Genomic DNA, 18,055 nt, shown 5'->3' on the forward strand with positions numbered 1-18,055 from the left:
CCTTTTGTCCTTAGGAAATGTCCCTGTCTCTAGTAATATTTCTTAAAGTATATTTTATCTGTTATTAATATAGTCACTCCAGCTCTCTTATGGTTACTGTATGATCTATTTTTTAGCATCTTTTTACTTTCAACCTATTTGTGTCTTTAAATCTAAAGTATGTCTCTTATTGACAGCTTAGAGTGGCATCTTACCTTTTTATCCAAGTTGACAATCCCTACACCTTTTGAATAGGCAGTAGTCCACTTACCGTTGATATAATTACTGACATGGTTGGATTTATGTATGCCATTTTGCTGTTTTTGTTTCATGTCTTTGTCTTTAACCTCTATTTCTCTATTATTATCTTTTTGTCTGTGAAATATTTCTAGTATATATACCATTTTAATTCCTCTTTACTTTTTTCACATTTTTTGTTATATTTTTTGTGGTTGTTCTAGGCATCACAACATACATCTTTTACTTAATCACAATCTAACTTAATTCCAGGAAATACAGAAACTTGCTCCAATATATCTCCTATTCCATCTTCTTTTAAGATTTTATTTATTTATTTAACAGAGAGAGAGCACAAGCAGAGGGAACTCAACAGGGAGACAGAGAAGTAGGCTCCCCACTGAGCAGGGAGCCCGATGTGGGGCTTGATCCCAGAACCCTGGGATCATGACCTGAGCGAAAGGCAGCTGCTTAACTGACTGAGCCAACCAGGCATTCCTCCTATTCCATCTCTTTTCTGTTTTTATTACCATGTATGTGTTTAAACTCAATAATATGGTATTATAATTATTGCTTTAGATAATCTTGTCATTTTAAAAATTAAAAGAATAAGATAAAAATATAGTTGTATTTACCTATATACTTACCATTTCCAATGTTCTTCATTTCTTCTTACGGATTTGAATGACCATCTGCTGTCACTTCCTTTCAGCCTTAAAGACTTCCTTTAGTATTTTAAGGCAGGTCTGCTATCAACAAATCCTTCGCTTTTTTTATGTGGGAATGTCTTTATTTTTTCCTTCATTTTTAAAGAAGAGTTTTGCTAAAGAAATCTTGGTTAATGTTTTTTTTTTCTTCCCACATGTTAACTATGTCAACCCACTGCCTTCAGACCACCTTGCTTCTGATGAGAAGTCAGCCGTAAATCCTATTGTTATTCCCTTGTACATACATGACAAATCATTTTGTTCTTGCTGTTTTCAAGATTTTTTCTGTCTTCATCTTACAACAGTTTGACTCTGATATGTGTTTATCATCTTGGGTTCATCAAGCTTCTTGGATCTGTAGATGAATGCTTCTCCTCAAGTTTGGGAAGCTTTTGGTCACTATTTTTTCTAATATTTTCTGCTCCTCTCTCACTCCTTCCCTTTTATATTCTTAGATATACATTTGATGTTGTCCCACAGATCTCGGAGGTTCTATTCATTGTTCAAGCTTTTTTCTGTTCTTTATAATAATTTTTATTGACCTACCTACAAGTTCACCAATTCTTTCTTCTGCCATCTTAAATCTGCTGTTGAGCCCAGCATAATTTTTCATTTCAGTTATTGTAATTTTCAAATCAAGCACTTTCATTTTGTTTTCTCTTAAAAATTCTCTTTGAGATTCTTTATTGAGTCATTGTCATCATAGTTTCCTTTAATCTTTAAACATGATTTCCTTTATTTCACTGCAATATCTCTAACAGGGGCTTTGAAGTCTTTGTGTGCCAGATCCAACATTTGGAATAATTAGAGACAATTTCTACTGATGGATATTTTTTCCTGAGTATGGATTATACTTCAGTTTTTTGCATGTCTTTCAACTTTTTTGTTGAATACTGAACATATAAAGTAAGGTACTACTCGCGACCCTAGATTCTGAGTTATTCTCAGCTAAGGTTTTATGATGGTGGTGGGTTTTTGTTTTTACTAACTTTCCAGGAGTAAATGTGAAATCTGTCTCTCCTACAATGTGTGGTGCCTCAGGACTTCTTCCCTTGTTTTTATTCTGAAGCCTGGCTTCTAAGGGTTGCCCCTATATCTGCATAACTTAGTGACCAGTCAGCAGTGGTGCTCACCTTGAGCCCTTTCATTCCCTGCTGATCGATCTGTGGCTGGGATGGGGAGCATACTCACTTTAGGCCTTCAAGTCTACTATAATTTTTACCTTCTGCTGGGCTTGCTCACACATTGTTTGCACTGGCCAAAAATGTGTGGATGGCTTGGGCTTGTGTTGGTTTCTACTGTGCATGAAGCCCCAGGCAACCCAGGATATATGGAGAGCTTACCAACTCCCTGTAGTTGCCTCACCTCCCAGAGCTCTCTGCTAAAGCCGTCTAGTCTGCTGCTCCACTGTTTGCCCCAAACAGGACTGTAACCTCAGGCTAGTAGAGATGCTTGGCTCTTCTTATTTCACTTGCCACCAAGATCATTACTTTTAATTGATAATATTCCAAATCAAGTGAGCCCGCTCCCACAGGAGTAGTAAAGCTGCTGGTTTTCATAGCCTACCCCACCCTAGTTGAACTACTACACTATCAGGGCTGAAAAAAATGGCAGCAATCCTGGGCAAGATCACAAACTTGTGTTTTATGCAAAATTCAGTGGTTTTCATGAATAAACACTTCTCAACTTGTTATAAGCCTATAATTGTTTCTGACAGTTTTTTCCAGCCTTATAGTTGCTTTTTGGGGGCAGGATTTGTTGACCTACTCACTCACTCATGCCAGAAACGAATCTCCTCCTCAGACATGTTTTTATAAATCTCTTAATAAAATCCTAAGCTTGGTAAAGCCAAACAGTCTGAAATCAAATCTATTTTCCTGGAATTAGACCCAAGTGCCATAATACCTAAACTGCTCAAATACAACTCAATTCCAAAATATACGTAAGAGAAAAAACTTCCCTGGGGAAGGCAGAAGAATAAAGTTACTCTAGAATACTGGAATTATTTTCAATTCCAGAAGACAATAATACAAAAATTTGAGCATCAGTTATTTTCAGTTCCCATCTCCCCAAAGCCCTAACTATTAGAGTCACTAGTACTCTGTACATGTATATACAATCTGAACAGCCCTAATGCCAATCATGGCTTGGATAAGAGTACATAGACAAGTCTCAGATCTTGTCACCAGGTAGGTACTCAAACAGGTCCTACACAAAGAAGGACACTGAGTGCTACAGGCGGCCCTGGTCTCTGCAATTAAGCCCATCAACATGCCTCGGTTTGTCTACCTCATGGGTCCCTTGCTCACTAGCCTGGGCTCAACTCTTGGCCCCGCTGGTCATTACCATTCCAAGACCCAAAAGTCCTGAGTCTTAATACTTGTACTCTCAGCCAATAACTGGTTAGTTTGAAATTATTCTACTTGCCAAACTTCAGGCATCACCTAATGCCTGGAATCTCACTTAATTTGCCAGCTCCCCATGCCCTCCCACCCCAGGGCCGACAAGTAATTCCTAATCAGCCATGCCCCTGAATTTGCCCTACATGTACACTGTCCCTCAATGCCAGACTTAATGGTGAATTTCCACAACCTCCATCCTGCCCCTTACCTGACTGAAGTTATGTCAGACAATCTGTCTACTCTATTTATAGTCTCCTTAAAATGTATTTGTACCTTCTACTAAATAGTCAATGGGCTACAGCCCCTGACAAAACAAATGGACACCTAACCCAAGCTGGGCTTATCCTCTTTCCTGACCATTTAAAATTTGAACACAAATGCTTCAGTTAGCCCGTGTTAAGCATGGGTGCTGGAAAGACATGACAAGGCAGAGCACAGGCAGCTATTTTCTATCACAAGCAAAGAATATCGGTTTGAAGGAGAAAAGAAATAGGAAGCAGAGGCACCAGAAAAGCAGAAATAAGATTCCATATGACCAGAGAGAGATGGGAAAGAAATTCTGGTCTTAACACTTCTTTGTGAAATTCAAAAGAGTGCTCCATCCTTTGGGCCTCAAGAGAAACCCTGTACTTTCCACCAATGTCCCCATTTTAAACTAGCTTAAGAGGGAGGGGAGGGGTGGGTATTCTGTTCCTTGCAACTGAACTACTCCAATTAATACCTCTGGTTTCTCCCCTGCTACCGGTTTGTATTTCTCAGAAACCCACATCACTCACACTCTAGGTTAGACCAGTTATTTCTCCACCATACAGCTCCTTGTGTTCAACCCATGTTGTTTTGGCTATACCAAGATTGTTTACAAATCCCTGAGACTAGATCCTACTCTCTAAGCTCTGGAGTTTTCTTTGGCTGTGACGAACAATGAGAGGTAGTGTGATCTTCACCTTTTAGCCTCAGCTTCTCACCTGGGAACCACCATCTACTTTGTAAGTTTGTGACAGGAATTATATAAGGTGAGAATGAAGTCCTTGCCACATCATCTGACACACAGCAAGCCCCACTAAAGGTGGTTTCTCTCAGTTTTACATGGATTAAACATGTACATTCTAAACATTAGGTAAAAATTACTTCACTAACGTTTAAGATCTGAAGGGCACCAAGTACACAAAGACGACTAATCAGCAGTAATTCCTGCTCGATAGTATTCTTTTCACATGACAGCACTTTAATACTAACTTGTGAGTAGCCATACCAACTCCCCAGTCAACATCTATTTCTCCCAAACTTGTTTCTAGTCCCATTTTATTTCTGAACTTTTGAAAATGACCCTATGATCTTTCACCTGCACTTGTAGGATCATTTCTGATAATTTACCAATGTTGCTTATGAGATTTGTTTACTTACTGATATTTTTACCAGTTCGTTTGAAACAAACAAACAAACAAAGGTCAGAGGTTGAAACTAACTGGTCAAAAATCACATTTATTAAACTTATGTGAAGAGACTGTAATATATTTTTAGTGAATTATAGTCAAGGGCCAAAATCATCATTACTACTAGGAAAAGACATAAGGCATTTTAATTTGAAGTTTCTGTCTAACAAAACCTCTAACAGAGAAAGAAAAAGGGACAGCGACAGAGACTAAATATCACAATTAACGTTATTTTGATAAAAATTACATTTAGGGCTTGGCTTTTATTGCATCTTATAGTTATGATGACAGATTCCTGGACAACTGAGGTGCTAAATAATCCAGACGCCAAACAAATCAACAAAAGTCCCAGCACAAAAATCATTACATAAAGGATTTTATTTCCTTCTCAATTACACAGATCTACTCCATTCAACACAAGAAAAGACAATTCCTAGAAGAATCATTTGGTTTTAGACTCACATAACAAATAATAATTGTCAACAGGACTGATCACAGAATGAGTAATTCTATCAACAGTATTAGAGCTATTATTATAAACATCTGTGCATACACAATGACCACACACATACATATACACAATGGTCAGATTTTGCTTTAAGTCTCAGAAGAACACTCTTATTCTATTTCACACCTAAATCCAAAGGCCCATTGCACTGAGCCTCCTTCTAGCTAGCCTGTGGCTATTTTTCTACCTGCCCCTCTTTCTTCCCAATCTTTTAGCCCCAGGATTCTCAAGATTGGACCTTAAAGACCCTCTTGGTGAATTAATCCAACATTTATTCATCATATGAGTGGCTGATGACTGTTAATAAAATTCTGTGTTTACAAACTAAAATTAAGAAAAGATTCTTTAGTATTCCACTAAGAAGCCTGGCTGCTACAAAATGGGTGACAATGTTGCAAAAATCTTACTGCTAATAAACATATAACATCAGTTGGAAATCTTGGGAGTTCTCAGAAGAACTCCATTATCACTGTTGAAAGAATTAGTGGTAGTTCTCAATTGCTGCTATTCTTGCTCTTTAATCTTCAGTTATGGCTCATTCAGCAATGTCATTTTCAAAGATTTATTTATTTGAAAGAGAGAGAGAGCACACATGTGCATGCACAGGAAGGGCAGAGGGAGAGAATCTCAAGCAGACTCCCCCAAGCGTGGAGCCTGACTCACAACCCATGAGACCACGACCTGAGCCAAAACCAAGAATCTGGCGCTCAACCAACTGAGCCACCAGGAGCTCCTAGCAACCTCATTTTCAAATCAGTTTGAACATATAGTTGTGTATGATGATGGTACTGCATCAACAATAACCTCATTTTAAATTTTCCAGTGATTAGAATTTGATATGTACATGTCATATTTCAAACAGGAGTCGCTAAAGCATATTTATCATCCTCACCCTAAATTTATTTGTACATAATAGTCCATTTCCAATAGAAAACAGGAACACTCAGGTTAAGTAGGTAATGGGGTTCTGCAAAAATTGGCTGAGGTCCAAAAAAGCTGGCATCACTGCTATAAGCAAGCTGCTCTAGGATGCCAGGTAACATTACTTCCAGCCTAGTAGTCCTCCCAAACTTTTTCTCTAAACTACCTCGAGGAGCATTAGAAATTAGAAACTCACCCCATATAGTCTGAGCCCCATATATTCTGCCCATGATTTCTTGGAATCTCATATCCCCTTAATGGACTTTCTTCCTTCATCATGTCTTAATTCCTGTCCAGAAAAATCTCTGTCCTCCCAATTTCCATTTTTATAAGAAAAACCCACACCTTAGACTATAACATTCATAAAAAGTCCTTTTTTTTTTTTTTAATGCCCAAGGAAAGGAGTCTCAGACTCAAAGGAGAGCATGGAGCCATTAATGCCTCTTCCTGCATTTTCCTGGAAGTAGATTTTCAACTCTCAGATATAAGTGCACATCCTTCTTGTCCCCACTCCCCAAAATCAGATCCCTTTGCATTAATGGTGTGCTCTATCACCTTACTCCTCCGTCCCCCCAATATTCAACTGGACAGCCACTGAATAAGCCAAGATTTTCAGGTCTGAGAGGAAAGGAAGGGAGGCAGCAAAATGGATTCCGACATATTTAGAGTTTTCATGCATGCTTTCACAATAAGCTAAAGGCTCATTCCCTCTCTCAGATTCTGAGGTTTAGCAGTATTATTTTTCACAAAATCTTGGTTTTCTGTTCCATTTAATTAAGAATTTTACAAGCATTTTCTTCTACTTTTCAGTCTGATTCCTTGTTCTTGGCTCTTCAGTTAGGGCCTGTTGCCACCTTGTGGACTAAGTGGGAATAAATGCCAATGTACTGCCACAGGTTCTCATCTCTGTGCTTCCAGAAGAAGACCACTAGATGGCGACTTCAAGTTTGAAGTAAGAGACTTCCCAAACCAATCTAGAAAATCAGTTAGTTGGTTTATGACTACACAAAAAATAGATTCACACAAATAAAAAGGAATATGTCCAAAATAATGAGCTAAATAAATAAATAAATATATTTTGGAGGTAGTATGGCCTGAGGTTAAGAACCTCTTAACCCAGGCTTTGACTCTTAGCAAACTAGGAATACAAAGGAACTTCCTCACACTGATAAAAGCCATCTACAAAAAACGCATAGCTTCCTGATTTCAAAACTTACTACAAAACTACTGTAACTAAAACAGTGTGGTACTGGCATAAAAACAGACATACAGACAAATGGAATAGGATACAGAGTCCTGAAATAAACTCTCACATATATGGTCAATAATTTTCAACAAGGTTTTCAAAACCATTCAAAGGGGAAGGGATAATCTTTTCAAAAAATAGTGATGGCAAAATTGAATAACCACATGCAAAAGAATGAATGTGGACCTTGCACCATATACTCAAAAATTACCTCAAAACAGATCAAAGAACTAAATGTAAGACCTAAAAGTATAACACTTTTAGAGGAAAACAAAGGGAAAAGCTTAATGATATTGGATTTGGGAATGACACCAAGGGCACAGGAAACAAAAGAAAAAAAATTAAACTGTGGTACATCAAAATTAAAACTTCTGTATATAAAAGGACACAGTCAACAAAGTAAAAAGGCAATCCATGGAATGGAAGAAAATATTTGCAAATCATATATGTGATGAAGGATTAATATCCAGAACAGATAAAGAACCCTTACAACTTATAAGGGGTGCCTGGGTGGCTCAGTCGGTCAAGCCTCTTGATTTTGGCTCGGTCATGATCTCAGGGTTGTGAGATCAAGCCCCGATTTGGGCTCCACACTGGGCATGGAGCCTGTTTAAGATTCTCTCTCCTGGGGCGCCTGGGTGGCACAGCGGTTAAGCGTCTGCCTTCGGCTCAGGGTGTGATCCCGGCGTTATGGGATCGAGCCCCACATCAGGCTCCTCCGCTATGAGCCTGCTTCTTCCTCTCCCACTCCCCCTGCTTGTGTTCCCTCTCTCACTGGCTGTCTCTATCTCTGTCAAATAAATAAATAAAATCTTTAAAAAAAAAAAAAAAGATTCTCTCTCCTTCTCCCTCTGCTCCATCCCCCAAAAACAAAACAAAACAAAACGCAACACTCTTACAACTCAAAAGAACAACAAAACTTGTTTAAAAATGAACAAAAGACTTAAATAGGCTTTTCTCCAAAGAAGTTATGCAAATGGCCAATAAGCACATAAAAGACGTTCAACATCATTACTCATTAGGGAAATGCAAATTAAAACCACAATGAGAGGAGCACCTGGGTGGCTCAGCCATTAAGTGTCTGCCTTCGGCTCAGGTCACGATCCCAGGGTCCTGGGATCAAGCCCCATATTGGGCCCCCTGCTCAGCGGGAAGCCTGCTTCTCCCTCTCACAGTCCCCTTGCTTGTGTTCCCTCTCTCGCTGTCTCTGTCAAATAAGTAAATAAAATCTTTAAAACACACACGTGCGCACACACACACACACACACGCGAAGTATCACCTCACACCCATATGGACGGCTACTATCAAAAACACAGAAAGTGAGGATGTAGAAAAATTAGAACTGTTGTGCACTGCTAGTGGGAACGTAAAATGATAAAGCCACTGTAAAAAACAGTATGGTGGCTCTTCAGAAAATTAAAAATAGAATTACCAGTGTTGGGTATATACCCCCAAAAATTGAAAATAAGGACCTGAAGAGATATCTGCACATTCACATTTGCAGCAGCTTTAGTCACAATAGCCAAAAGGTGTAAGTGACCCAAGTGTCCATCAACAGAGAACGCATAGACAAAATGTAATGTGTACACACACACACACACACACACACACACACACACAGTGGACTATTATTCAGCCTTAAAAAAAAAAAAAGGAAATTCTGACACATGCTATAACATGGATGAACCTCAAAAACATTATGCTAAGTAAAAGAAGCCACACATGGAGCACTTGGGTGGCTCAGTCGGTTAAGTGTCTGCCTTCAGCTCAGGTCATGATCTCAGGGTTCTGGGATCGAGTCCCAAGTTGGGCTCCCTGCTCATCAGAGAGTCTGCTTCTCCCTCTCCCTCTGCCCCTTCCCCCTGCTAGTGTTCCCTCTCTCTCACTGTCTCAAATGTAAATAAAATCTTTAAAAAAAAAAAAAAAAAGCAGCAGCAGCCGCCACACACAACAGGGCAAATACTATGATTCCACTTATATAAGATACTTAGAATAGTCAAATTCACAAGAGACAGAAAGTAGAATGGTGGTTGCCAAAGGCTAGGGGAATGGGCTCCTATTATTAATGGGTACAGAGTTTCAGTGTTACAAGATCAAAGAGTTCTGGTGATGGCTACACAACAATATGGATATACTTAATGTCACTAAACTGTACATTTAAAAAATGGTAAATGTTATGTGTATTTTATCACAACTTTTAAATATAAGAGAAAAAGAAGACAAGAATGTCATTCTCACCACTTTTATCTACTATTAGACTGGAAATCTTAGCCAATGCAATAAGGTAATAAAAATAAACAAAACTCATAAACATCAAAAAGGAAGAAGTAGAATTGTCTTTATTCACAGATATACACATAAAAAGTCCCAAGGAATTTATTTTTTAAAGTTACTAGAACTAGGAAACAAACTTAACAATGTTATATGATACAAATTCGATATACAAAAATCAATTGCTTTTCTATACTAGCAACAAACAATGGGAAAACAACATTTTAAAATAATACCATTTACTATAGCATTAAAAAAAAAGTAGGATAAGTTTAAAGAAACATATACTAGATCTCAACACTAATCTTTCAAAAACTTCATGAGAAAAAACAAATAAGTTCTAAACATGTGAAAAGATACACTAAATTCATAGAAGACTCAGTTCTAAAACAGCAACTCTTCCCAAATTGATAGGATCAATACAATCCATTCAAAATCTCAAGAGGCTTCTTTGTTTAAAAAAGAAAAAATTGATGAACTGATTCTAAAATATATAGGGAAATGAAAAACAAAACACACTAGAAGAGCCAAAATAACCTTAACAACTTTAAAGGGAAAATGGAGTTGGAACACTACCACTGCCTGATTTAGAGAATGTTATAAAGCTACGGTATTCAAGACATTGCAGTACTGGTAAAAAGATAAATAGATTCATGGAAGAGAATACAATCTATAAAAAGACTCATACATAAAATACCGAATTATTTTTCAGCAAATGCATCAAAAAATTCAATGAGGAAAGTCTTTTCAACAAATGGTGCTAAAACAAATGAATATTCATTATAGAAAGACCTGGACTTCTATCTCATACCATACAAAAATTCTGAGATGGGTTATAGACATAAATGTAAAAACTAAAAAAAGTTTCTAGTAGAAAACACAGAACACCAACTTCGCAACCTCAGGTTATGCCAAGATTTCTTAGAACACAAACAGCATTAACCATAAAAGAAAAAATTAATAAATTAGACTTCCTAGAAATGTAAAACTTCTGCTAATAAAAAAAACATAAAGTAGAACGGAAAGCCACAGATTGGGAGAAAATATTCACACCACATATTTGATGAAGGACTTGTATCCTAATTTAAAAAAACACACAACTCAATAGGACAGAGAACATGATTTTAATAGTCAAAAGACTTTGAATAGACACTTTTTTTTTTTTTAAGATTTTACTTATTTGAGAGAGGGAGAGAGAGCATATAAGCGGGAGGAGGGACAGAGGGAAAAGCAGACTCCCTGCTGAGCAGGGACCTGGAGACCATGACCTGAGTCAAAGGCAGATGCTTAACCAACTGAGCCACCCAGGCACCCCTGAATGGACACTTCTAAAAGGTGAGCTATGAATGGCCAATAAGAGCATGAAAAGGTGATCTACATAATTAGTCATTAAGGAAATGCAAATTAATGGAGCACCTGGGTGACTCAGTCAGTTAAGCGTCTGTTGGTTTTGGCTCAGGTCATGATCTCATGGATCACGGGATCAAGCCCACATAGGGCTCCACACTCAGCAGGGAGTTGACCTGGAAGATTCTCTCCCTCTGTCCCTCCCCCAACTCGTGCTTACTCTCTCAAATAAATCTTAAAAAAAATAAATCCATTACATGCCCACTAGAATGACTAAAATTTAAAAGTTAACAACACAAAATGCTTGCAAAGATGTGGAACAACTAGAACTCCTACACTACTGGAACTATAAAATACATTAACAATTTGGGAAACTGGCAATTCATAAAGCTTAACATACATCTACCATATGACCCAACAATTCCTAGATATATGTCTAATAGAAATAAAAACATATAGCCACAAAAAACCTTATACAAGAGTTTTCACAGCTGCTTTATTCATATTGGCCAAAAACTAGAAACGGCCCAGGTTATCAACAGGCGTTATAGATAAACTGTGATAGAGTCAATGGAATACTACTTAGCGATAATAAGAAACTACTAAAACCTGGAACGACATGGGAAGTCTCAAACATTATGCTGTAAAACACTAGAGACAAAAGAGCACCTGTTGTATGATTCCATTTATATGACATTTTAGAACAGGCAAAACCAATCTACCATGACAGAGATCAGAAGTTAATGCTTCTTGGGGTAGAACAGTACAATCGACTGAGAAAAAAGCATAAGGCAATTTTCTGAAGGGATGACAACGTTCTGTATCTTGACTGAACATGGATTACAAGGGCACATGCATTTGTAAAAAGTGCTTGAACCTTATACTTAATATCTGTGCATTTCACTGTATGTAAATCATACCACTACTTTAAAAAGATAAAAAGTACATTGTTTCTGTAATCACACAAGCTCCAGCTCTGCCAGTTACCAGCTGTGTGGCCTTGGCCAAGTGTTAAACTGTCAGTTTCTTCATCTGTAAAATGGAGGGAACAAGAGTTGAAAACATCGTAAGAATTGCAACAATGAGATAATGTTTTAAAACCATTAGCATACAGTAAATGCTCACTGAATATTAACCAAAAAAGTTAGAAACCCTTCGTCACATATTTCAGCAGAGAAGAAACATAGACGATTGGCTAAAGCAGCTAGATGCTGGAGAACTCACATACATATTACCTCACTTATTTTTTTAAACAACCCCTAACAGGGATTATTACTGTTGTATGGATGAAAAAACTTCGGTAGAACAACCAAAGAAGTGGCAAAAGCCAAGATGCAAACTCTCACTCATGTTTTTTTTCCACTGCATCATGCTATCTTCCATTAAGGTCATTTCCAGCAGTGTACTCCCGCAACTGCCAGGACAACACAATCAAATGAGAAGCTGTTAAGGATCCCTTTATTCTTGATCGTATGGTATGCCAAGCCTGATTCTGAAAAGCAGGCCAATTTTGATAGCTTGACTGTGAGAGAGCTGCAAGTAGAAGCCTGCAAATACTACTCTAGGCTTTTACCCTGTTCTCAGGCTTCGAGATGGTTCCTGCTACTTGAGGATACTGATTTCCTTTCCTTAGAGCAACCTCAAGATAAGAGAATTCTGAATGTATAAATCTGTGATCTAAGGTGGGAAGAGAATGTGAGTAGCTCAATTTGGTATAGCAGCCTTAGAAATATGGCAACTGAAATGAGAGCTAGAGGTTTTTGTTTTTTTTTAATATCTCTCTTTTGGGGCGCCTGGGTGGCGCAGTTGGTTAAGCATTCAACTCTTGGTTTCCACTCTGGTCATGATCTCAGGGTCATCAGATCCTGACCTGCATTGGGCTCCATGCTCAGCTCGGAATCTGCCTGACTTTCTCCCTCTCCCTCTGCTCCTCCCCCACATGCTCACTTGCTCTCAATATAAAATAAATAAATCTTTAAGAACATAAAATAATATAGGGGTGCCCGGGTGGCTCAGTCGAGTCGGTTAAGCGATTGCCTTCAGCTCGGGTCATGATCCCAGGGTCCTGGGATAGAGCCTCATGTGGGGGGCTCCCTGCTCAGCAAGGAGCCTGCTTCTCCCTCTCCCTCTGCCTGCTGCTCCCCCTGCTTGTGCTCTCTCTGTCAAATAAATAAATAAATAAATAAATAAATAAATAAAATCTTTAAAAGAAAAGAATAAAAAGTAAAATAAAATAAAATACAAATCTTTTGGGGTGCGTGGGTGGGTCAGTGCATTAAGCATCCAACTCTTGATTTCGGCTCAGGTTATGATCTCGGGGTCTCATATGAGATCGAGCCACATGTCAGGCTCCACACTGGGTTGTGGAACCTGCTTAACATCCTCCTTCTCCCTCTGCCCCACCTCTTCCCATGCACACACTCTCTCAAAAAATAAAATATGTATTTTTTTCTTAATACAAGAGCTTTGTTAAAAATTAAAATAATGAAAGTTGCCCTGTGATCCCATTTGGCCAAAAATTCTATACTGTTAACAAACAGTTCAGTGTGTCCTTCTTCCAGACTAAAATCTGCCTTCTCCTTCGCAATTCTACAGTAGTCCTCCATTGCATGGATAAGCATAATTGAGTCTCTATTAAACTTAGAGCTGTTTCCAATTTTTTGCTATTATAATTGCTGAAAGGAATATATTTTGACTATACATTCTGCATATCTGTCATTTCTTAAAGGGTAAAGACTGAGACATGAATTGCTACATCTGTAATTTTTAATTTTTAAATTTTAAACACTAATCGCAGAAGTAAACCTACACATTTTTAGCTTTGACAGGTATTATTAGATTATACTCACAATAGTTCCCACTTTCCCACACCTTCATCTGCACTGACAACTACCATTCTTTAGTATAGGAGCTACAAACTGAAATGCCTACAGAAGACGCAGGAGACATAACTGGATGAAGGAGGCCATCTGGGTCTGTGACAAACCTGAGAGTACATGCTCACATCAAGAGGGCAGCCACTATTCTGTTCCAATCAACAGACGTCATGGGGAAATCTAGTCCCAATTTATCAAGAAGGCCAAAACTTCAAATTTTTTTGCAAATCTTGCAGGTTTCAAATGTTGACAACTAAAATGTTTTATTTAAACATCTGGTAGTCAAACAAAATACATCCATAGGCCAGACTACATTTAGCACATGGAATTTTGCATTGAGATGAAAAAGATATAACATTGTATTTTCACTTTTTAAAAATATTATATTTATTTATTTAACAGAGAGAGAGCAGCAGGCAGAAGGAGAGGGAGACGCAGGGAGCCTGACTTGGGGCTGGATCCCAGGACCCTGGGATCATGACTTGAGCCAAAGGCAGACACTTAACCAACTGAGCCACCCAGGCACCCCATGTATTTTCATTTTCAATCTTATTCATGCAGTTTGTTTTCCCATGCTTACCAACAGAGAATGTATTTATTTAATTTCGGTTCATAGTGACTGTCAGCACCCTTCAAAGGAAGATGCTTTTTTTTTCCCCCCAGATTCACATCTACAACTAATATTAGACAAAAAAAAAAAAAGATATGCACCATCAGGTATTGAGGCTAAAAAGTGGTCTTAGTTGATCAAATGCGACCTGAAAAGGTATATGAAGACTTTTGGGACTAACGTGCTATACTCTCCCCAGCATACATAGAGCACCACAAGATTTTTAGAGAAAATACTAATTTATAAAACTACGTATAACTCTTAAAGAAGATGGCTTCAATAATCTAGTGTGTTTCCCTCTACCACCTGATACATTTGCTTAACAGCAAATTTTCTGATGAGACATCAAAAAAGGAAGAGAAGAATTCCCACACATCTCCCTTATCATCATACTTGGAATTTAAACCACTTTCAGCTTTTTTTAATGAAATAAAGCACAGGTTTACACAAATCTTTCCCTGTTCTCAAAATGTTACTGCAAATACCGCTTCTATAGAAAGAACAACTGCAGCAACCTATCTAGCTTTGGTTTACGCTCATTCCTTCTTAGTCATCCATTACAAATCTCCAGACCCAGATGTCCCAGCATTCCCTGCACACACCAGAGATAATGGCAGAGAACCATGACTATCCAAGGACCCAACAACAGCCTTTGAATGCAACTATCTTTTCATCAATTGTAAACAAGTCCTAAACTCTTGGCTCCATAGGGAGTCCCTACCAAGTCAGTATAAACTCTGTAATAGGGGCAGAGGTCAAGGGGATGAGAGCTCAGCCTAAGCTCTGAAACTCATCCCACCCCTACCCTGTTCAAAAGAATCCTTATCAGAAGAGAACTCCCCAGCAAAGGGCCACATTTGGGAGACCTGATCTAGCAGTGATCTAGCAGATTCAGCTGAAGTTTTGGAAGGAGGCTCTTGGAACAGTTATGAATGCGAAATACCTAAATCACTAACAGGGTGTTGTGAAGGAAAGGGGGCATAAAGGGATAAACAAGGGAGATTTGTGAATTTATCTTCATTTGTTTCAGGAAAGAACCTGTCTGAAAAATAGTGGAATAACCCTGAACCTGAGGCACAGAAGAAATCTCTTTGGGAACCTATTCAACAGTGAATTATTCTACTTTGTGTCCAAAATCATTCTAATATATGCAAAAGAGCCCAAATGACACTTAGAAAATAGTATATTCTTCTGTATTTAAAAAAAACCCATTATGTATGTTATAAATCCTTATACTGCTTTAAGCTCTTCCATTAGCATTTGAGACTTGTCACAGTCAAGAGAACTAGAGACAGGATAGAAGAGGAGTTAAACAAAATAAGTCAATCAGAGAAAGACAATTATATGATTTCACTCATGTAGAATTTAAGAAACAAAACAGGAGCATAGGGGAAGGGAGGGAAAAATAAAACAAGATAAAATCAGAGAGGGAGACAAACCATAAAAGACTCTTAACCATAAGAAACAAACTGAGGGTTACTGGAGGAGAGAGGGTGGGAGGATGTGGTAACTGGGTGATGGGCATTAAGGAGGGCATTTGATGTAATGACCACTGGGTGTTATCTGCAACTGATGAATCACTAAACTCTACCTCTGAAGCTAATAATACACTGTTAATTAATTGAATTTTAATAAAATAAATTTTTTAAAAACAGCTCTCAAATCTCAGATACTTCTCCATTATATACTTCGGAGTGAGTCTTTTAACCTCTCCAGGCCTCAACATTCTCATCTTAAGATGAGGACAGTATCTTTTTAAACAAGTTTTATGAGTGCTTGCATGTGAAGCATTTAGTGTATAATAAATACTTGCTACTATGATGATGATAATGCAGCAATAGCAGTAGTAGAAGGCTTTGTGTCTGTTTTCGTGACTAAACCAGAGTCCCTCGGGGCATGAACTGTGTCATAGCTTGTCATAGTTTGGCACACATATCAAAGAGAAAAAGAGAGTGGGGAGGGAGGAAAAGAACAATGGATTAGGTATTACAAAGTCAAACTTAAAATTAGATAATTTTATAGGATATAATCCTCATTCTTACTGAATATATGCAAAATGCCTGGAACATAAGGAATACCCAGTAAAGGTTAATTTTCTTTCCTTCCTTGATCTCTAACACCCAGCCTTAAAATCACTCTCTGCAGACCATACTTAAGCTTACATGAAGAGTCTTCTGAGATCAAAAATGGTGACATGCAGTTTGACAACTAGGAATGAACCCATTAAGACATGGTACAGAATATTAGAATTTGGGACAGAACCTAGAGGACTCTAAGCTGAAAAGTACATTCTTCTCTTGTAGTCTGAAGGATCCACAAAAAGTCTCCTTGAGGGGCATCTGGGTGGCTCAGTCAGTTAAGCAGCTGCCTTTGGCTCAGGTCATGATCCCAGGGTCCTGGGATCGAGACCCACATCGGTCTCCCTGCTGAGCGAGGAGCCTGCTTCTCCCTCTGCCTGCCGCTCCCCCTGCTTGTGTGTGCATGCCCTCTCTCTCTGTCAAATAAAATCTTAAAAACACACAAATCTTAAAAAATCTTAAAAACACACAAACACACAATAAAGATTTTATATATATACATATATTTTAGTCTGAGTCACCAAGAATCCCAAGTATGCAGTGTTTTTAAAACAGTAACGGTCAGGTCTTTAACTGTATGAATTTCTTCCCCAACATACGCATGGTACTGACCAAAGAGTACATAATCTGAGTATGTGTTTTAAATAAGCAGAGGGTTAACTTCTTTAGTTTCCTAAGAGGTTAAATAAATGGGATGGCAGATGGTCACTTGGGAGGTCATCTGCTGCTGGCTGGGGGAAGCAGACCAAAACACCCTAACAGTCAACCAGATGGTAAAGAACAGTCTTGGCCAAAGTAGTCAGCAATATATATATGAGCTCTGCTCCTCTGAGGGAACTATTTACTTGAAGCAGTAACTTACACCTGCTAACATCTGGAATGATTTATCTTTGTGTCATTAAGAAACACAGGCTAGTTTAATTGAATAAAGTGCAGTTACAACAGCCCATTAATACAGAAAGACCGAGAATTTCAACATCATGTTACATAGCCTAGAATAGCATATGCTTAACAGTTTATCGTTTGCCAAGCATGGTTTTAAATGTAAATATAAATATGTGTGTGTGTGTGTGTGTGTATTACTTCATTTAATCCTCACAAGAGCCCTATAAAGAGAAAATAAATTTTTATTGTCCCCATTTTACAGATGAAAACACTGAGGCCCAGAGAGGTTAAAGAACTTAGCCAAGATTACAGAGCTAGTAAATATTGAAGCCAAACAGAACCCAAACAATCCTGAGCCAAAGGCCACGCTCTTAGTTCAGAAGAGTTTTGGTTTATATGCTAAAGGGATCATTTGAAATACAGACAAAAAATTTATACAAAAACATGGTACCATGGCATTACGGAATGTAGAAAAACGTGGAAACCTAAATGCCCAACAGAAGAATGGTTAAATAAGTCATGGTGAAGTTATCCCTTACAATGAATTATCCTGC

The 18,055-nt window shown here is 38.1% G+C and overlaps 1 protein-coding gene and 1 long non-coding RNA gene across 2 annotated transcripts in view; one reads left to right on the forward strand and one right to left on the reverse strand.

Moving 5' to 3' along the window:
- The window catches only part of LOC103670331, a 63,677-nt gene extending 47,778 nt beyond the window's left edge, over window positions 1-15,899 (forward strand). Inside the window, exon 3 of the long non-coding RNA XR_570546.2 lies at window positions 15,569-15,899. This is a non-coding gene — a long non-coding RNA (uncharacterized LOC103670331). The remainder of the gene's footprint in view (window positions 1-15,568) is intronic.
- NR6A1 (nuclear receptor subfamily 6 group A member 1) overlaps window positions 1-18,055 on the reverse strand; it is a 214,178-nt gene that overhangs the window by 159,792 nt on the left and 36,331 nt on the right. The window lies entirely within an intron of this gene.

The sequence above is a fragment of the Ursus maritimus genome, unplaced genomic scaffold (genome assembly GCF_017311325.1).
Source record: "Ursus maritimus isolate PB19 unplaced genomic scaffold, ASM1731132v1 scaffold_17, whole genome shotgun sequence".
Lineage (NCBI taxonomy): Eukaryota > Metazoa > Chordata > Mammalia > Carnivora > Ursidae > Ursus > Ursus maritimus.